Source organism: Bactrocera dorsalis, chromosome 2, assembly GCF_023373825.1.
Source record: "Bactrocera dorsalis isolate Fly_Bdor chromosome 2, ASM2337382v1, whole genome shotgun sequence".
Lineage (NCBI taxonomy): Eukaryota > Metazoa > Arthropoda > Insecta > Diptera > Tephritidae > Bactrocera > Bactrocera dorsalis.
The window spans coordinates 32569790-32585473 of NC_064304.1; the positions used below are offsets into that span (position 1 = coordinate 32569790).

The following is a 15684-nucleotide window of genomic DNA, read 5'->3' on the forward strand; positions in this document are numbered from 1 at the left end:
TATCATCTATTTAATTTCCTAAATAATTCTTAGGTTTATAAAAGTATAAAGAACTTTCCACATCACAAATTTGAAAGTAATTTTAAATATAACAGGCAACGAATACCTCCCACACAATGCGCACTCACTCGAGAAAGCTACTCAAAAAGCTCCGCCAAGCAAGCTTACACTCAATTTCGGCTAAGTGCAAGGCTTTCAGCCACAAGCGCTAATGTGTTTGGTAATAACAATTTTCAGATTAACACGGGTCTTAGAGTGGCGCGCACATACGTTTCTTAGTAATGCTCGCGCATGCGCATTGAGAAAGCCAAAGTGAATTGTGCAAGCGGAGCGATATTTTGCGAATTTTACACGATAAGCCAAACAAGAAAATAGCAAATTTGTGAAATTATTTACACATGTGCAAAATATTCAGCTTCAACGTTTAACTAACCGTACTAAACGACTTGCTAGAGTTGAGCAGAGCGCGCGCATGCGTTGGCCGAAGTGTTGCAAGATCAAGCGCTTAAATTTAAAGGCGAATTGTTCAATCGTTATAAAAAATTAAATATTGTGAATAAATGCGACGAATGAAATAAAAAGTGTTTGAAAAGTAAATAATAGAAGAAAACAAATTTAGTTAATTTTTAAACTAAAAGAAAGAAAAAAGTGATATTTTAGTTAAAATTAAAAAAAAAAACAAATATTTTTAAAGAAAATATTGCGTTGAAAAGAGCTCACCAAGTGTTATACAGAGTACTTACGCTGTATTTGGTAAGTTTCGAAAACTTGTTCCTTTTTTTGGATATATGTGTTCAATATTTTTCGAAAAAAAAAAAAATATTTTAAAAAATAAAAAAAAATATTTAAATTATTGAAAAAAATTATTTATTTAAAAATATGGATAATCAATTTTTTTTTTTTTATTTTTTTATTAAATGATATTAAAATTTTTTTTATAATTTTTTTTTATTAAAATTATAAGAAAAAATTTGAATAGTAAAAAAATAATAATAAAAAGAATTGAAAAAAAATATTTACATTTTTATTTTGTCTATTAATTGAGTACAATTTGCTTTTCTTATGAATTTTTTTTATATACCAAAATTTATTTATTCTTATTAACTAGTGTAATATTGACCGAAAGCCATAATTTTTTCTAAAATATTTGATTTTTTTCCAAATAAATAATAAAAAACTATTTTTAGTTTTCTCATTTATACAATACTTTTTTTACCAGCTCGTGTTATGTGCCAGTCATCTGTAAGTATTTGATGACCAATCGCCATTAATTTCAAATTAGTTCTTATGCAAATACTGCGAAATAAAGACCTCCACCTTATTCCTTCGTAAGCAAATCATGTTTTGCCGCACGTGCAGCCAAGCTGTGCGACCAACGTGATGCTGTGCCAATCAGCCAGATGTGGGTTTCATTGAACTTTTTAGTTTATTGAGCATTTGGCTTGCTAATTGACACAGGTGCCTGAAATATTTTCTGCTTCTTCTCCGTTTTCAATATGCAATTTTAAATGTTGTTGAACGGATTAATGTGATCAAACAAGAGTTTTCGATTTTCCACTTCCTTAAATACAGTTATATTGGAACTGGTATAATGTTACACAATGCTAACCGGCATTCTTTTTGTGTCTTTTATATGCACTGACTATGGAATATTAAGTTTCCATGAAGTTTATAACAGTGAGTGGGAAACGTCGCAGAATCTAATATGTGTATATATATATATGAATGATCAACATGACGAGATGAGTCGTTGTAGCCATGTCCGTTTCCTATATACGCGAACTAGTACCTCAGAGATCAATCTGGAATTTTACAAACCTTCCTTTTTCTTCAAGAAGCTGTTCATTTGTTGGAACCGCCGTTGTCGAACTACTATAGCATATAGCTATACAAACTGACCTATCATAATCCAGTCCTCTTTGTCGGTCCAATGTTGTATCACTTTTTACAGCACTCTAGCTTATCTAGTCAAAAATACATCCACGATCCCTTCGATTCCCTTCTTCAAATGAGACAACTCTGTTGACTTATGGACTTTTAAACAAGAAAATGAAATTATTTATTCACCATTTGTATAGCGAAAGAGTTATGGTTTGGTTGGGGGTTTCCAAGTCGGGGTGCTCGTCCTTTTCTGTACCGTTCCCTAATTGCTCTTATCTTAAGGTCTACTATCGAAATCTTTCTTGTATTAGGACTAAATCAAATATTATGCATACATTTTCTTCATGTCTCAAATTTGATATTTTCATTATTGTTGAGACCTGGCGTAATTCTAGTTACTATGACAGTGAGTATTTCAATTAATTTTTTTTTTTTGTTTTCCCTAAGGATAGAGGTTCCGAAAAAATCGGCTGTCTTAGAGGTGGCGGTATCCCTCAACCTCCTTCCTACAAACCTCCTAATAGAACTCTAGAGTTGTATTACATGCATGTAAATAATATATCCAAACTAGTTTTAAATTAAATGAAACAGAAAAATATTAGTTTTCTTGCTGACTTTAATCCAAGCAATATTATCTGGTCCGGTTATTCCTCTAGCCTTGCCCTTATTCCCCCAATGCTTCGTCTTCTCACGAGTTATTTTTCATTGATAGCCTGCTTAGTTTCATCTGATTCAAATTAACTCTTATGCAAATAGTCTTGATAGATTTTTTGATTTAGTCTTTCTCAGCGATAATTTAAACTTTAGGTTGATGCTGTTTTTTCCAAAAGCTCATGCCTCCTTCGGTCAATAACAACACTACAAAAAACTATTTAAATTGGTAAAGCTCTTTTTTTCAAAATTTATTTTGATAGGCTGCTTTACATGTATTTATAAATAATTATCCTGCCTTTGTTTATCTTCTCTCTTCAATAAGCCTCTGTCATCTGGTAACTTTATATCAGACTGGAATTTGACATTCATTACCCCTATACTTAAAGGTGGTAGAAAGGTTGTAGTTTCCAATTACAGGCTTAAATATTGCTTAAATATTGCTAAACTCTCTACCATATCCAAAATTTTTGAGTGTTACGCTAAAATAAGTTATTTTTTGCAGTTAACTCAATCATTAATATCTTTCAGCATAGTTTTGTCTCTGTTTTTAGTGATTATTGCCTGTCTGCCTTCTCAGCTTGTGTTTATAAATATTTTTCTAAAGCTTTTTCACATAATATTCTAATTAAAAAATTATTCTCTTTCCGTTCTAATGACTACATATTTCAAGTAGGCAGATATTATGAAAATGAAATAAAACAATTTTAACTTGAAAGTCGTGCAATTATGTTGCTCTATAAATAATATCAGTTGATTGTGCTATGAGGGTTCTTGTTTTTAGACGAAGCATAGCAGCCAAATCAAGTTACTGCGGATCCAGAGCATGTTTTCGATTTTTTCTTAGTCGAAAGTGTGTGATCTTTATTCTCTAAAGGTCTCCAATGGCCTCACTAACATCAAAAATACGTAAAATATATTTCGTTCTGGTTCTGGTTCTCCTCAAAAATTATAGGCATAGAAGAAAGTGCTTTAAATTGGTACCCTTTCGCCTTACTTTAGCAATATTCTGTAATAATAAATTTCCTAATTTCAATTATTTCAGTGGTGATTGATTAATTTATAAGTATCAAACCTCTTACTAACAATCAGTATAAATATATGGGTAGGCATGAGAATTGCAATAATTCGCAATGCCTTGCAAAATATTATGAAATTTTCTCATTAACTTACTTAATTTGGAAAAATGCAAATTCTCATAATACTTTCCACCACTTACTTACACTAACAACTCCCTAATTATTATTTTCGCGAGTACTTTCCAACAGCAATTATTAATCAGCAAAATAAATACTCAATGAAATGGGAAATATTTTTATAAGCTCATATTGCGAACTTCCGCCTCTTAATTAAAACAAACATTTGCGCATGAAACTGGTTTTGTTCCAAAAGCGCTTAAGTAGATATACATATGTACTATATATCAATAAACAAAATTTTTTAGAAAAGGTATAAGCAAGCCTATATACAACTCATAAACGCTTTGGTCGCACCTATGACAACTTAAATACGAAAGTAACTGCAACTAAATAAGCACTCAGTCGACTGCGTGTTAGTTTGTGACCACTAAGCAGTAGTTAGTTAGTTCGGAGCCCGCTACAGATCTCTACAGACAAATAAATTATTTTCTAACATATTTAAAATAATGAAACAGCTTATTTGAAAATTTATTAAATATTCCGTGAATCTCTAAAGCCATTGCACCACTCAATTGCCTAGTTTAGTATTTTTTTGTTGTAGAAACACGGCCACAAATCCAAAGCATCAATTTCAGCAAATGAGCTGCTATTTTTAAGTTCGTTGCGTTGAAGTGACTTGCCGCTAAAATGCAATGTAAGCACTCGTTTGTCTAGCGTATAACGAAACCACAAACGCACACACGCGGAAGCCCCCGCGCACTTCGTCCAACTCGCTGGGGAATAAAACGCATGCGCAACAATTGTTTGCGGCAACAGGCGATTGGGCCACATTGGCACGTTTGTTTGTATATGGCACACTAAATGTTAGTTTCGCATGCTCTGCGGCGTTTTTTGTTATCGTTTTAAAGAGCTTTATTTGTTTTTACACATTTGTGGGTTTGCGCTGAGCTGCTGCCGGTCTGACGGCTTGGTGGCGGGTCTGGCCAATATATGAGCTATGAATTTGCTTTAAGAGCTGTACACACAAGTAAATTTACAAATTTGTGCACAGACGAGGTGCGGTTTTGGTGTTGCCACTTGTGACGTAAGCGTTTTGCTTGGAGCCGCCAACTTTTTTTTCTGAAAATATTGCTGCTTTTCGCGGCGCTTTTTTTTGAAGTTGCTAAGGTACTGCGAACATCCAAAAATTATTTTGTATATATGAATATACATACTATATACATATACTCGTATCATATATTCTCACCAACTAACTTCATTATAAGTTGTTTTTTTCCTTTTCATTCCCATTGCACTCCTTCTAAAATTACAGTTAAGTGCGAGTACAGATATATGTATGTATAGTATATTAGTATTTACTCTACAGTTAAGTCGTTATTATCTAATACGAGTAATGCTTTGCTTCGAGATAAAACCGCAGCTAATACCTGCCTAACCGCTAACTGAGCAATTGGAGCGTGAACGACACTATCCAGTTATTTATTTACGAACATTTTGCAATGCTCAAGCGCCGCTTAAAATACATAGTTACAAGCAATAATTAATGCTGTGCATTCAAAGGCTTTTATTTATAAATTTATTTTGTAATGATTTTGTAACTGTTCAATTGTGATTGCCTAATGGACCAATGCCTCTGAAATAATTTAGCTCAATGATAATGTAGATATAACTGTTTTGGAAACAAATATATTCCCACGAATCATACCAGCCTCTCCGTCTGATAGAAAATATACGTGCTTTTCGGACTATTGATGTACCACATATAGGACAGTACCATGTATAGGATGTTATATCAATAGTCTGAAAAGCGTGTATATTTTCTAACAGACGGAGAGGCTGGTATGGTTCGTGAAAATTAATATTTTCTGTTGTTTATCAAAAATTATTTTTCGACGAATAAATATCACTGCTGATACCGAAAAGTTGTTTGTCGAATACTGACTCGCCTTTGCAAATGGTGAAGCAATCATCCGCTAGTTGTTTGCTCAATTTCGTACAGCTCACGTGAGTACCGAAAACGACGAATGAAGTATTCATATGTATGTAGATGTCCAAAAGAGTCATAAAATGGAGTAAGAGCAGCTTAATTAGGTATTCACTGGTAATAAACTCGACTTTTTGTACCGACCACGGAAAACTTAGTACCTAAGGGGTTACAAGAGTTTCCTCGGATAAAAAACAACATTTTCAAAAAAAAATTTGTCTGATTTTAAATATTTTTAAAAAATTTTTTATTGTTACAAATATACGTGTTTAACAAAAAATTTCTAAAATTTTTGAAAAAAAAAAACTTTTAAACTCGGCCATTGCGACGCCATTTCCGGTGACCCGTCACATAAAAGATACGTTCGCGTTGGCAGGATAGGTTCTTACAAAATCATCTAAAGTGAAAAATACCTGTTTTAGTTAAAATCTTAACTTAGATTTGGATGAAGAAAAAACTGAAAACTGGATTTTTGGCAGATATTTTTACATTTAAAATGAAATTTTCAACGAAAATTTTGCGACAATTTTTTTCAAATAGTTATAATCGAAAAAAAGTCTTCCTAAAAGTCTTTAAAAATTGTATCTCAAAGACCTTTGCAAAATTTCATGAAGATCGGTTGAGTAGTTCTTGAGAAACCTTACCAAGCGACTTCAAAAACACAGTTTCGACAAAAACGCTTTTAAAGACAGGGTACTTATCTTAGCTAGCCTCGAGCGCACAAGTTCTCAAGGCTGTATCTCTGAAATTATTACGCGGATCAACTTGAAAATTTAGGACAGTAATCTCAGGCAATAAAAAATCGGAACCCGTAAACTCACGTAACTCCTTAAATACGTTACATCATTTGACCGTGAAGATTTAATCGAGACGTACCGTCCGCCCTGGACCAAATCCAATGCTTCGAAAGAAAGAGTGTCAAATAACAATGTCAAGGCTTCTATATTATGAAGTAAGCACGTAATACTGCTCATCAATTACCTCGAGAAGAGAAAAGAATTATTTCGTAGCGAAGAAAATAGGGAACAATCAATTTCATTTGTCAATTCAGAACAATTTTACGGATCACAAAATGCATTTCGTCATTCTCAGCAACTTTTTTTGTTCTCAGACCTTAAGAAACTGCTTGCCGAGAAGAAATTTAGGAACATTGCAAGAAAATCGGCAAGACACAGGTTTATATTGAAGCAATAATCTTACGAAAATTATAAATTTTAAAAGAATCTACTATTAGTGCAACGTCAGTATACAAAATATAATGCCATTTGTTTTTTAATGGAAAATGGCATAGTTGGAGTTTTAACAAAATCCCAACTCTGAGGTCCAGGATGTTTTCTACCTTCCTAACGAAAGCTTCAAACACCTGGGCATGTGATTTTCGATCTGCTGAGAAATAACTAGTTTTTGTTATAAATCAATGGAAGTTCTCGAAAACAAGTCATCAATTCGTTTGTGAAAATTTACCAACTGTACACGTGTCGTAGTTTGGTCTGATGTAGGGATTCTCAGAAACATTTTGTTTTTGGTAAATTTCAAATAGATAATTGCCGAGACTTGTCTGCGTTTGTCGCTTTATTGCCATTATATCTGATACTGTGTGTACTTGTATCTACTTTGTTAAACTTAGATAAGGTCGAAGCTCTATGACGATCAAGGTTTTCATGAGACATGATTTCACTTTATGTTGATATAGCAGAAATTTCACTTGAAGCACTCTAGATCTATCCATTAAAAGTGCTTGTTACATATGTGAATGTGAACTTTTGTTTCACTTTTTCTTCTATATTCTTTTATGTTATAGTGAATCTCTATATATTTACTCTCACGTATTCTCAGAAAAGTCACAAATATTTTGACTGCAGTTTTTCTATAAAACTCGGTTTAGGTTAGACACAATCGATATTAGTCCCCGAATATCTCTCAAACCTTTCATACTTTGGTTTCGCTAGAGATGTATACCCATCGCGTAAAATGTTAACCCCGCTAAGTCTTCTTGCTTGACTTTCGGTGTATCAGAGCACCTGTAATAGGTTTCTGAAGAATGTTTGTTCGTTGGCTAATCGGCGTAACCACGCTGGCTGATGCCAGCTGGACTCTATCACGAGTTTTACTCTGCCAACAAAGAAAAAATTGAGTGCCTTCAAACATTTCCAAGTGGAACAAAGCGCGTGTTACTGAGTCTTTTGAAAGCAGCTAAACAATATTTCGTACCATTTGAAGCACTTCCGTAATTGAACTCACGTTTCTAATCTTTTCCTCTTAAAAATTTTACCAAACTAATAAAAAATAGCCGAAGAGCTGAAGAACCAAAGCCATTAAGGCAACAAAAGAAGCGTCAAAGTTGATGCGGACGCCAATAGCTGATTAAGTGTACCATAAATCAAAAGTGTTGACAGCGAACGTTCATCCGAAACATCGTAGAGTTGGAAGTACAAAAACTACAGAAAACGCAACCTCGCAAGCCGCAAGCAAACAATTAAATTAATTTGCATACAGGTGTTCCTATTATTATACATATACCTATATCTTTATATTCGCGTCAACCGGTAAACTATGAACAAATGTACTAATACAATTTGAAAACTACCGCATAATTAATAACACTGCTTTGCCAGAATTTTACATTCAAACAAGTGACAGCGTTCTTTGGCCAGCCGCCAAGCGCTCTGTGCTCGCGTATCAAGTGCGTCTGATCAACGTCACGCAGTGCCAATTCTAAACACTTGAAACCGGTATTGAAAACGATTTCATGGTCAATGTCAGTAAGTAAAATTAAAAAGTAAAGCAATTGTAAAGCTATTCGACAAAAACCCGCTCCAGTAAAATATGGTAACGACATTTTTGGGAACATTCTGTCTAATTTAATGGGCAAATGTTTGATATTAATCTCCGAGTTAGGTTATGAAATTTTATCTCAAATATTAGCAGTAAATAATTATAAAAAAATGGAGCAAAAAGGTTTGTGAAAGATTTAAATTTAAGTAGACTTAAAATCAGTATGTAAATCTTTCCTAGGTTTCAATATTTTGGTTTCAGAAATGGATTTACTAAGTTCTCTTTTCCTTCGCAAGCTTCTAATATCGTTCTAAGCTCAAACCTTTCATCAGACAGAAACATCAATATCCGATATTTTTTTCAAAGAGATCTATCGAAGGGGCTAACTATTGGCTAATAAATTGTTCGTGAATTATTCAACAAAGAAGTTCCATTAAATTTCATTTCCAGACCGGCCCTCAACCTCAAATGATGACCAACATGTTAATTAAATAAAGAAATTGGTGTTTGAGACTGGATGATTAATAGTCAGAGATCTTATTGGCCTCGTTGGAATATCGGATGGATCAGTGAAAACCATTTTGAAACATAATTTTTGCTTAAGAAAAGTTAAAATTTTCGAAAAACATCTTCGCTTTAACGTCTGTGAAACAATGCTTTCCGACTACTAGGATATCATGAAACGTATTATTACTGGTGATGAATCTTGGATTTATGCTTACGATCTAGAAACATCAGCCGAATATCGTGGCAAAGGTTAGCCGAATTCAAAGCAGGTCAAAAATCAAAGTTATTTTGGTAGTTTTATTCGATTATTGAGTTGTGGTGCTTTCCGTATTCATTCCGTCCACACTGTCAACAAGGTGTTATGCGTCACTTACGCGAAGCTATTCGTAAGGAGAGGTCGGAATTATGGGTCGACAAATCTTCGTTTTTGCACCACAATAATGCGCCGTCGCATGTCGTATTGAATCTTTTGGGTTTTTCGACAAAATTGCAACCAATATCGTGCCGCAACCTCGATATTTGTCTGATTTAGTTCCCTTCGATTTCTGGCTATTCAGCAAACTCAAATGACCGCTACGAGGAAACCGTTTTGAGTCATTTGAAGACATTAAACGTGAATCACTACGCGCATTGAAGGCTATTCCGGAAATTGACTTTAACAACTGTTTCGAGGATTGAAAAAACGTTGCCAAAAGTGAATTAGGCCAAGGGAGATTACATTAACTATGAAAAAATTAAAAATTTTAATTTATGAACAACGTCTTACTAGTTTTTGCCCACACTAAATATGTCTAAAGTGTCGAAAGTGAAGATCACGGTTTCGTAAAATTATTTCTTTTATGGTAAAATTGATAGCGAAATGCTTTAGTTCTTGACGTCATGAGCGACAATTGTTTACAAATACTATTAAACTTTGACAGTTTGCCTCTCTTATGTAACATTCTCGATACTTATATGAATCTATGCGAAATGTATATTTGCAATATACATAACCTCCTCATATCATAGCATGAACTTGATGCGAAATGTGCGTCACTTTGGCATTTTGCCTTTCAAGTGTCACTCTAAGTGGATTTGTGGCGGCTTGGCTCGACCCAAGCACATCAGCTGTCTGCGAGATGATAAATGAAGTGCGCACTGTTAAACGAAAATAAAATATATGAAATAAAAGTTAACATAAAGTTAAGAAAATAAACTAGAAAATGGTCGCTTCCCCATCAGAACTGCAGCATTATCGTTAAATCTGAAACGCAACCAGTATTCGAGGTATTCTGAGGTAAGCCTGAGCATGAGTGTGGATGTAGAAAAGCGCACATTGGAGGGTGTTCTAAAAAAAATAAAGCAACGCGGCACCAAAACTTTTCTGGCTGAGAATGTTGCCGCCGCTGTTTGCCGCCAATTATGGCGTTGAGCATGTGAGTTGATGAATTACGCTGACCATTTAAGCGAGCGAACACCTACTGGTTACTGCATGTGTACATTTGTTTGTACATATGTATGTATAAGCGTCGCTTAATGCGTTTGGCTTGAACATTTATTTATAACTTTGCCGTTCGACAGCTTTTGCGAGTTTGTTCATTTGTTTTTACTTTTATTTTTTGCCTTTTATTCATTAAATACTTAATGTTTATTTTTTGTTATTGTTATTGCTGTTGTTGTGATGCTGTTGTTCATTGCTGTGTGCTTAAGTGCGCTTGGGTGCTGCCAACATTTGCTCTCGTAGTTCCGGTATGAGCTTAAATACCTGTACTCACATTCATACACTAACTCAGATCTGTATATATGTATGGATGTGTGTGTGTTTTACTCACATGCGGATACGTGTGGCTTCCACAGCAGATCTGCGTCAATTTTTTTCCCGAGGTACGTGAACTTTTTTTGCGCGCTCAAAATTATTCGTGCTGCTGTCGTGATTACCGCTTAAATCCGCTTCTCACTGAAGTACGTAAGTATGTCCGCCTTGTGGCGAAAATATTTTATGATGAGTCAGTGGCAAAATTTCTTTATTTTTGAAAATATATACATACATGTAATGCATATATATGTATATATTTTTATTTCCTCCTTTCTCAAGTAAATCACACAAAAGCTTGCACAATGAATTGTGCGTGTGTGTGTGTGCTTTCATTATTTGAAAAGTACTTTAAAGCAGCTTATGCCCATATTATCTATACATACACAATAATCCTGTATATATGTAATAGTAATACTATACATGAATGAAGCAAATATGAAGAAACTATGAGTTAAGCAAAATCAATAGTCATCTATGTAAGATGGCAAAGGCTTAAGCTCATTTCCAAACAATTAATTAGGTTAGGTCAGTAAGTAAATGAAAGTGAAAGCTTTGCTTCATATATATTTCAATGTTAATTAAATATAAGTTTTAGCTGTCTCTAATGCCATGGAGCCCATTGTATATTTAAAATCAACAGAACTGATGCCAAAACAGTTTCTGCAGGTGAAGTGATTCTTGTAGGGTTTATGAGAGTGTCGCCAAACTTTGCACACCACAATCCATACCAAACGGTTGACTTTTGAGGATGCAATTACGTTTCCTGAACCAAACGAGGATTTGACTCACCCTAATAGTGAAAATTTTGTTTGTTGACAAAGCCATTAAGCCATAAATTGTTATTTACTGAGAGTATAATTTTTCGGAGAAATCGGCGTTGAATCTTGAATAATTTCCAAGCGATGTAACAAAATTGAATGTAACATGAAGATATGGTAAGCTTTACTGAACACTCTGGCGAAATTTGACACAAATCCGTAAACAAACACGGTCGCCACGAGCTGTAAAAATCACGTCCTCTCTGTTGGTAGACGCTGGGTGTACTTGAGGCATCAAAATAATGAAAAAATAAAATTTGTGTACTTGTGACAAAAAAGAACTCAGAAATTGTCAATAAAAAACAAAATATTCCTCGAAACACTTTTCCCAATCACTTTTTGGGATGGCCTTCAGCACTTTCAGCGAATTTTGTTTAATCTCTTCGATCGACTAAAAACGGTTTCCACCTAGGGCCAATTTCAGTTTGGGAAACTAGAAAAAATCACACGGAGCCAAATCTGATGAATACGCTGGTTGATCGATGATATTCATTGCATTTTTCGTTTTAAATTCGGTCAAAATAGTCTTCTTTTAGAAAAATTTCATCTTTATCGGGATGAGTCGAGCAAGAACGCAGTTCATACCCAAAATTTACACCAAAATCATTCGACCGGACTTGCAAGCGATGTTAAACACCATATACGAGTACTTCACTTTTTAATATTTGGCATAGTAATCAGGGACAGTCCTACCAATTGAAAAAAATAAATTATTTTGAAATATCATTTACCCGGGAATTTTTTCCATTGGACTTCAAGTTTTTCTCAAAATCGAGAAAAACCGTTTTTAGCCATTGACTTGTTTTTTTGAAGTAAAGTCTGAATTATTCACCGCGCATATATGATTTCATTGACTGTAACTTGTCTACCAAAATTAAAGGGGTTTTCCAAAAGAGTTTTAAATATACATATGTATGTTACTTACTTCTGGAATCATTTGCAACAGTGTTAATTAACTTACAATTTCGGATAACGAAAGTAAAGGGTGAAACACAGATTTTTTTAAGCAATATGAAGGCGGGAAACTACACGTTAAGTAAAACCTGCCTAAACAGGCATGTTTTTGGTTTGATACCAATTCCTTAATTCTCTAATAAATTTGTAGTGAATTCGGAGTTAGAGTTGTTAGCCGCTATTAATGAATATGTACGTATGTACATCATGAAATGAAAAAAATCGATAATTTATTAATTTCATACTAAGTTCTGGGGTGATCACGGTGATCCTATTTGGGCAGTTCAAGCACCATTGTTTTCTGATTCCAGTAGCTTTCGATATGGATGAGGAGCCTTGAAGTATAGTTATAGCACTTTAAGCCTGTTGCAAATCTGTGGTGGGAACAATTTATGTAAAGTAATTGGCTCACTGGACCGATATCATAGTATCTAATATGTTTTCACTTCAGCTTAGGGAAAAAATAAGGTATGACGCTTTATTAACTCGTCATCCTTTCAAATATTTTTCTCATTTTCCAAGGCAGCAGTTAAGAAATCTATTTCACTTTATGTCACATCACCAGTCATTAAATTTAAACCACCTTTCCATAGCGCCGTCTTTAAACTCAAGGTCACCAAATCGTGTTTATATTTCCATTTCGTTGTCCCCCCGTTTCAGGGCTAAGCCAGGCAATTACTCCGCTGTCATCGAAAATGCCGCCCAACCAAAGGCTTTGAGCCATTAATGCGTTCATGCGATGCACACGACGGCGGCTTCACTTTCGATGGCGATAACGTGATCGTCATGTAAACGATGTCATTTGTAATACAACAAAAATTGCAACAAAAACAATAACATTAGTGGCAACAACAACAGTGGGAACTGTACTAACGAGAAGCGTACAACAACAACAACGAGGTAACACCTGATCGACAAGCGACACACGCCAGCAACAACAACAACCACAACAACTGAAATTGCAGTAACAAAAGAGCAACAACAACATATGTATGTGTACCTTTTAAGGTCGCCGGCGCAACCAAAGAGACAAGCAAATAGCAAAAATTAAATGAACATTTGGGCGCGTTCGGCGTTGCATACAAATAGACGCACCCATACATACACATCAACATAAATGAATGTTCATATATGTATGTATGTTCACATGCACGTAGCGCCTTGCTCAGGTGTCTACTCACGTGTGTCGTAATGACGCTGTGCACTTTGTTGTTGTTGTTTTTATTTCACCGCTTCATGTTATTGGGGTTTTCTGTGTTAGCTCACAGCTCAGAAAAGGGTTATCAGCTCTGTGGCTGTTGCTGTTGTTATTATTGTTTTTGTCATGTTTGCACACCGATTTTGTAGGTGAAGGCTTTGTGCCAATTCAAGCGGCAATTAAATTCACGTCAACAAACACGCATCAACGGCCGGTGAACGTCAGTGAGAGCCGAGTGACAAGCACTTTTGCCCAGCGTCAACCGTCAAGCGCTGATGGCACGTTGTCGCGCCCGCTCTTGCCATCTGTATGTATGTGAGTGTGCGGCAGCTGTTAACGGTGTCTTTATTATTATTGTGGCTTGGCAAGTGGCGTGCTGAGGTCGCTGGGCAAGTGACTACCACATATGATTGTGAGATTTTATCTTTGTTGACATGCTGGTTATGCTGCTTGCTCGCTGTCCGGCAGAATCGCGACGGAAAGACAACACACTGAGTTGTGGGGTTATGCAAAGGTATTTTTTTTGAAGTCAGGTGTGGTGATAACACACTGATTTTTCAATTCTTTGAAGAAAGCCGGAAGTTCATTGAATATAAGTTAGATCGGTAGTAATATATAGATCTCAGCTACGATTTGTGTCCAGAGAGAAATGGATTGCCCATAAATCCAAATAAAACTGAGCTAGTTTTATCTAACAAGAGGTATAAAATCTCTGACATTACTCTCTCTTTGTAGGAGGGCGGTATTCTGCGACCCGTAGATCGCGTGAAATACTTGGAGCTTCTTCTTGATAGAAAGCTTTCAAGGAAGCTAAATTTCGAGGAGAGAATGAGAAAGGCATCTGTCGCCTTATATTCTTGTAGACGAGCAATTGGGAAAAGTGGGATCTCTTACTAAAAGTGGTGCTCTATTTTACCAGATCACTGCACCGCAGAACTTTCTCTTGAAAGTTCTTCCTCGGCTTATATATCTGCGAGAGATTTGTGGACGGGACGAAGCCGTTGTAGGATGGGTGCAGTCGGTTTTTTTATAGATGTATCAAAGTTCAGGGGGAGAGTAGGAAGTAGAGTCTTCCTTCGGGAGCTCTCCATCAACTCTAGTTGCAGATTAGCAGACTACTGTAGCTTCTTTCAAGAGGAGGTGTCTGTCCGAACTCAGCGGAATTACTAGAAACTGCAAAACCGACGATCTGTCTAGGGAGGACACCCGTTCTTCAATTTAATATGATTCTCCGATGTCTGCTTGATTCTGTCGAAGGGACCATTGTACCTCCAGTGAGCTTAGCAAACGCTGTTCCACAACCAGAACTTGTGCGACTTACGGACCCTTCTGAACCGGAGTGAACCGTAAGGGTTTATCCAAACTACGGACTTTTAACAATGTTAATCTTACAACAATTATAAGTGTTATCATTGTGTGGAGGAAGGTAAGGAGAAATCATCTTGTCACTTCCTCCAGCTTTTTTCTAGACTAACATTAAAATGTCTTTGTAATCATGATCGATATTTCGTCGATTCTCATGGTATATCTTTAGGAGTTTTTGGATAAAACAAAGTACGAATTTCCGTCCGAGTCTTGTCGTTTATTTGGGGGTCTCGGTTCTGTCGTATTTGTCATAAAGCACGTCTCCTTTTTGCGATGACTGGACATCTAAGTGGAATACTTCATACTGTCTCTTGAACTGCGAAAGTATTAAATTTCTGAGATGAGTTCTAGATAAGGCCAGATAGAAGCAGAGAAAATAGGTCTACTTCCTTGTAATTTCGTTCATGTACCTACTAATGTTCACCCGGCCTAGTCGAATGTACTATATATGTCCCTAAGATATTCCATCTCACCTTGATCGGTCTGACATTGCTTTCGGAGTGCGTATTACTTGTACTGGTTCGGTAGCCAGACGGATGGTCCTTTGTCAATTTCAAGAGCTATTTCGTTTCCTGGAATGCTCTTGTGGCCTGGAACCCCGTATTTCAAAAGTTTAG

The 15684-nt window shown here is 35.6% G+C and overlaps 1 protein-coding gene across 1 annotated transcript in view; it reads left to right on the plus strand.

Moving 5' to 3' along the window:
* Nucleotides 1-243: 243 nt before the first annotated feature.
* LOC105231821 (uncharacterized) overlaps nt 244-15684 on the plus strand; it is a 58712-nt gene continuing 43271 nt past the window's right edge. The window contains exon 1 of the mRNA XM_011213295.4: nt 244-753. The gene's annotated coding sequence lies outside the window, so the exon portion shown is untranslated. The remainder of the gene's footprint in view (nt 754-15684) is intronic.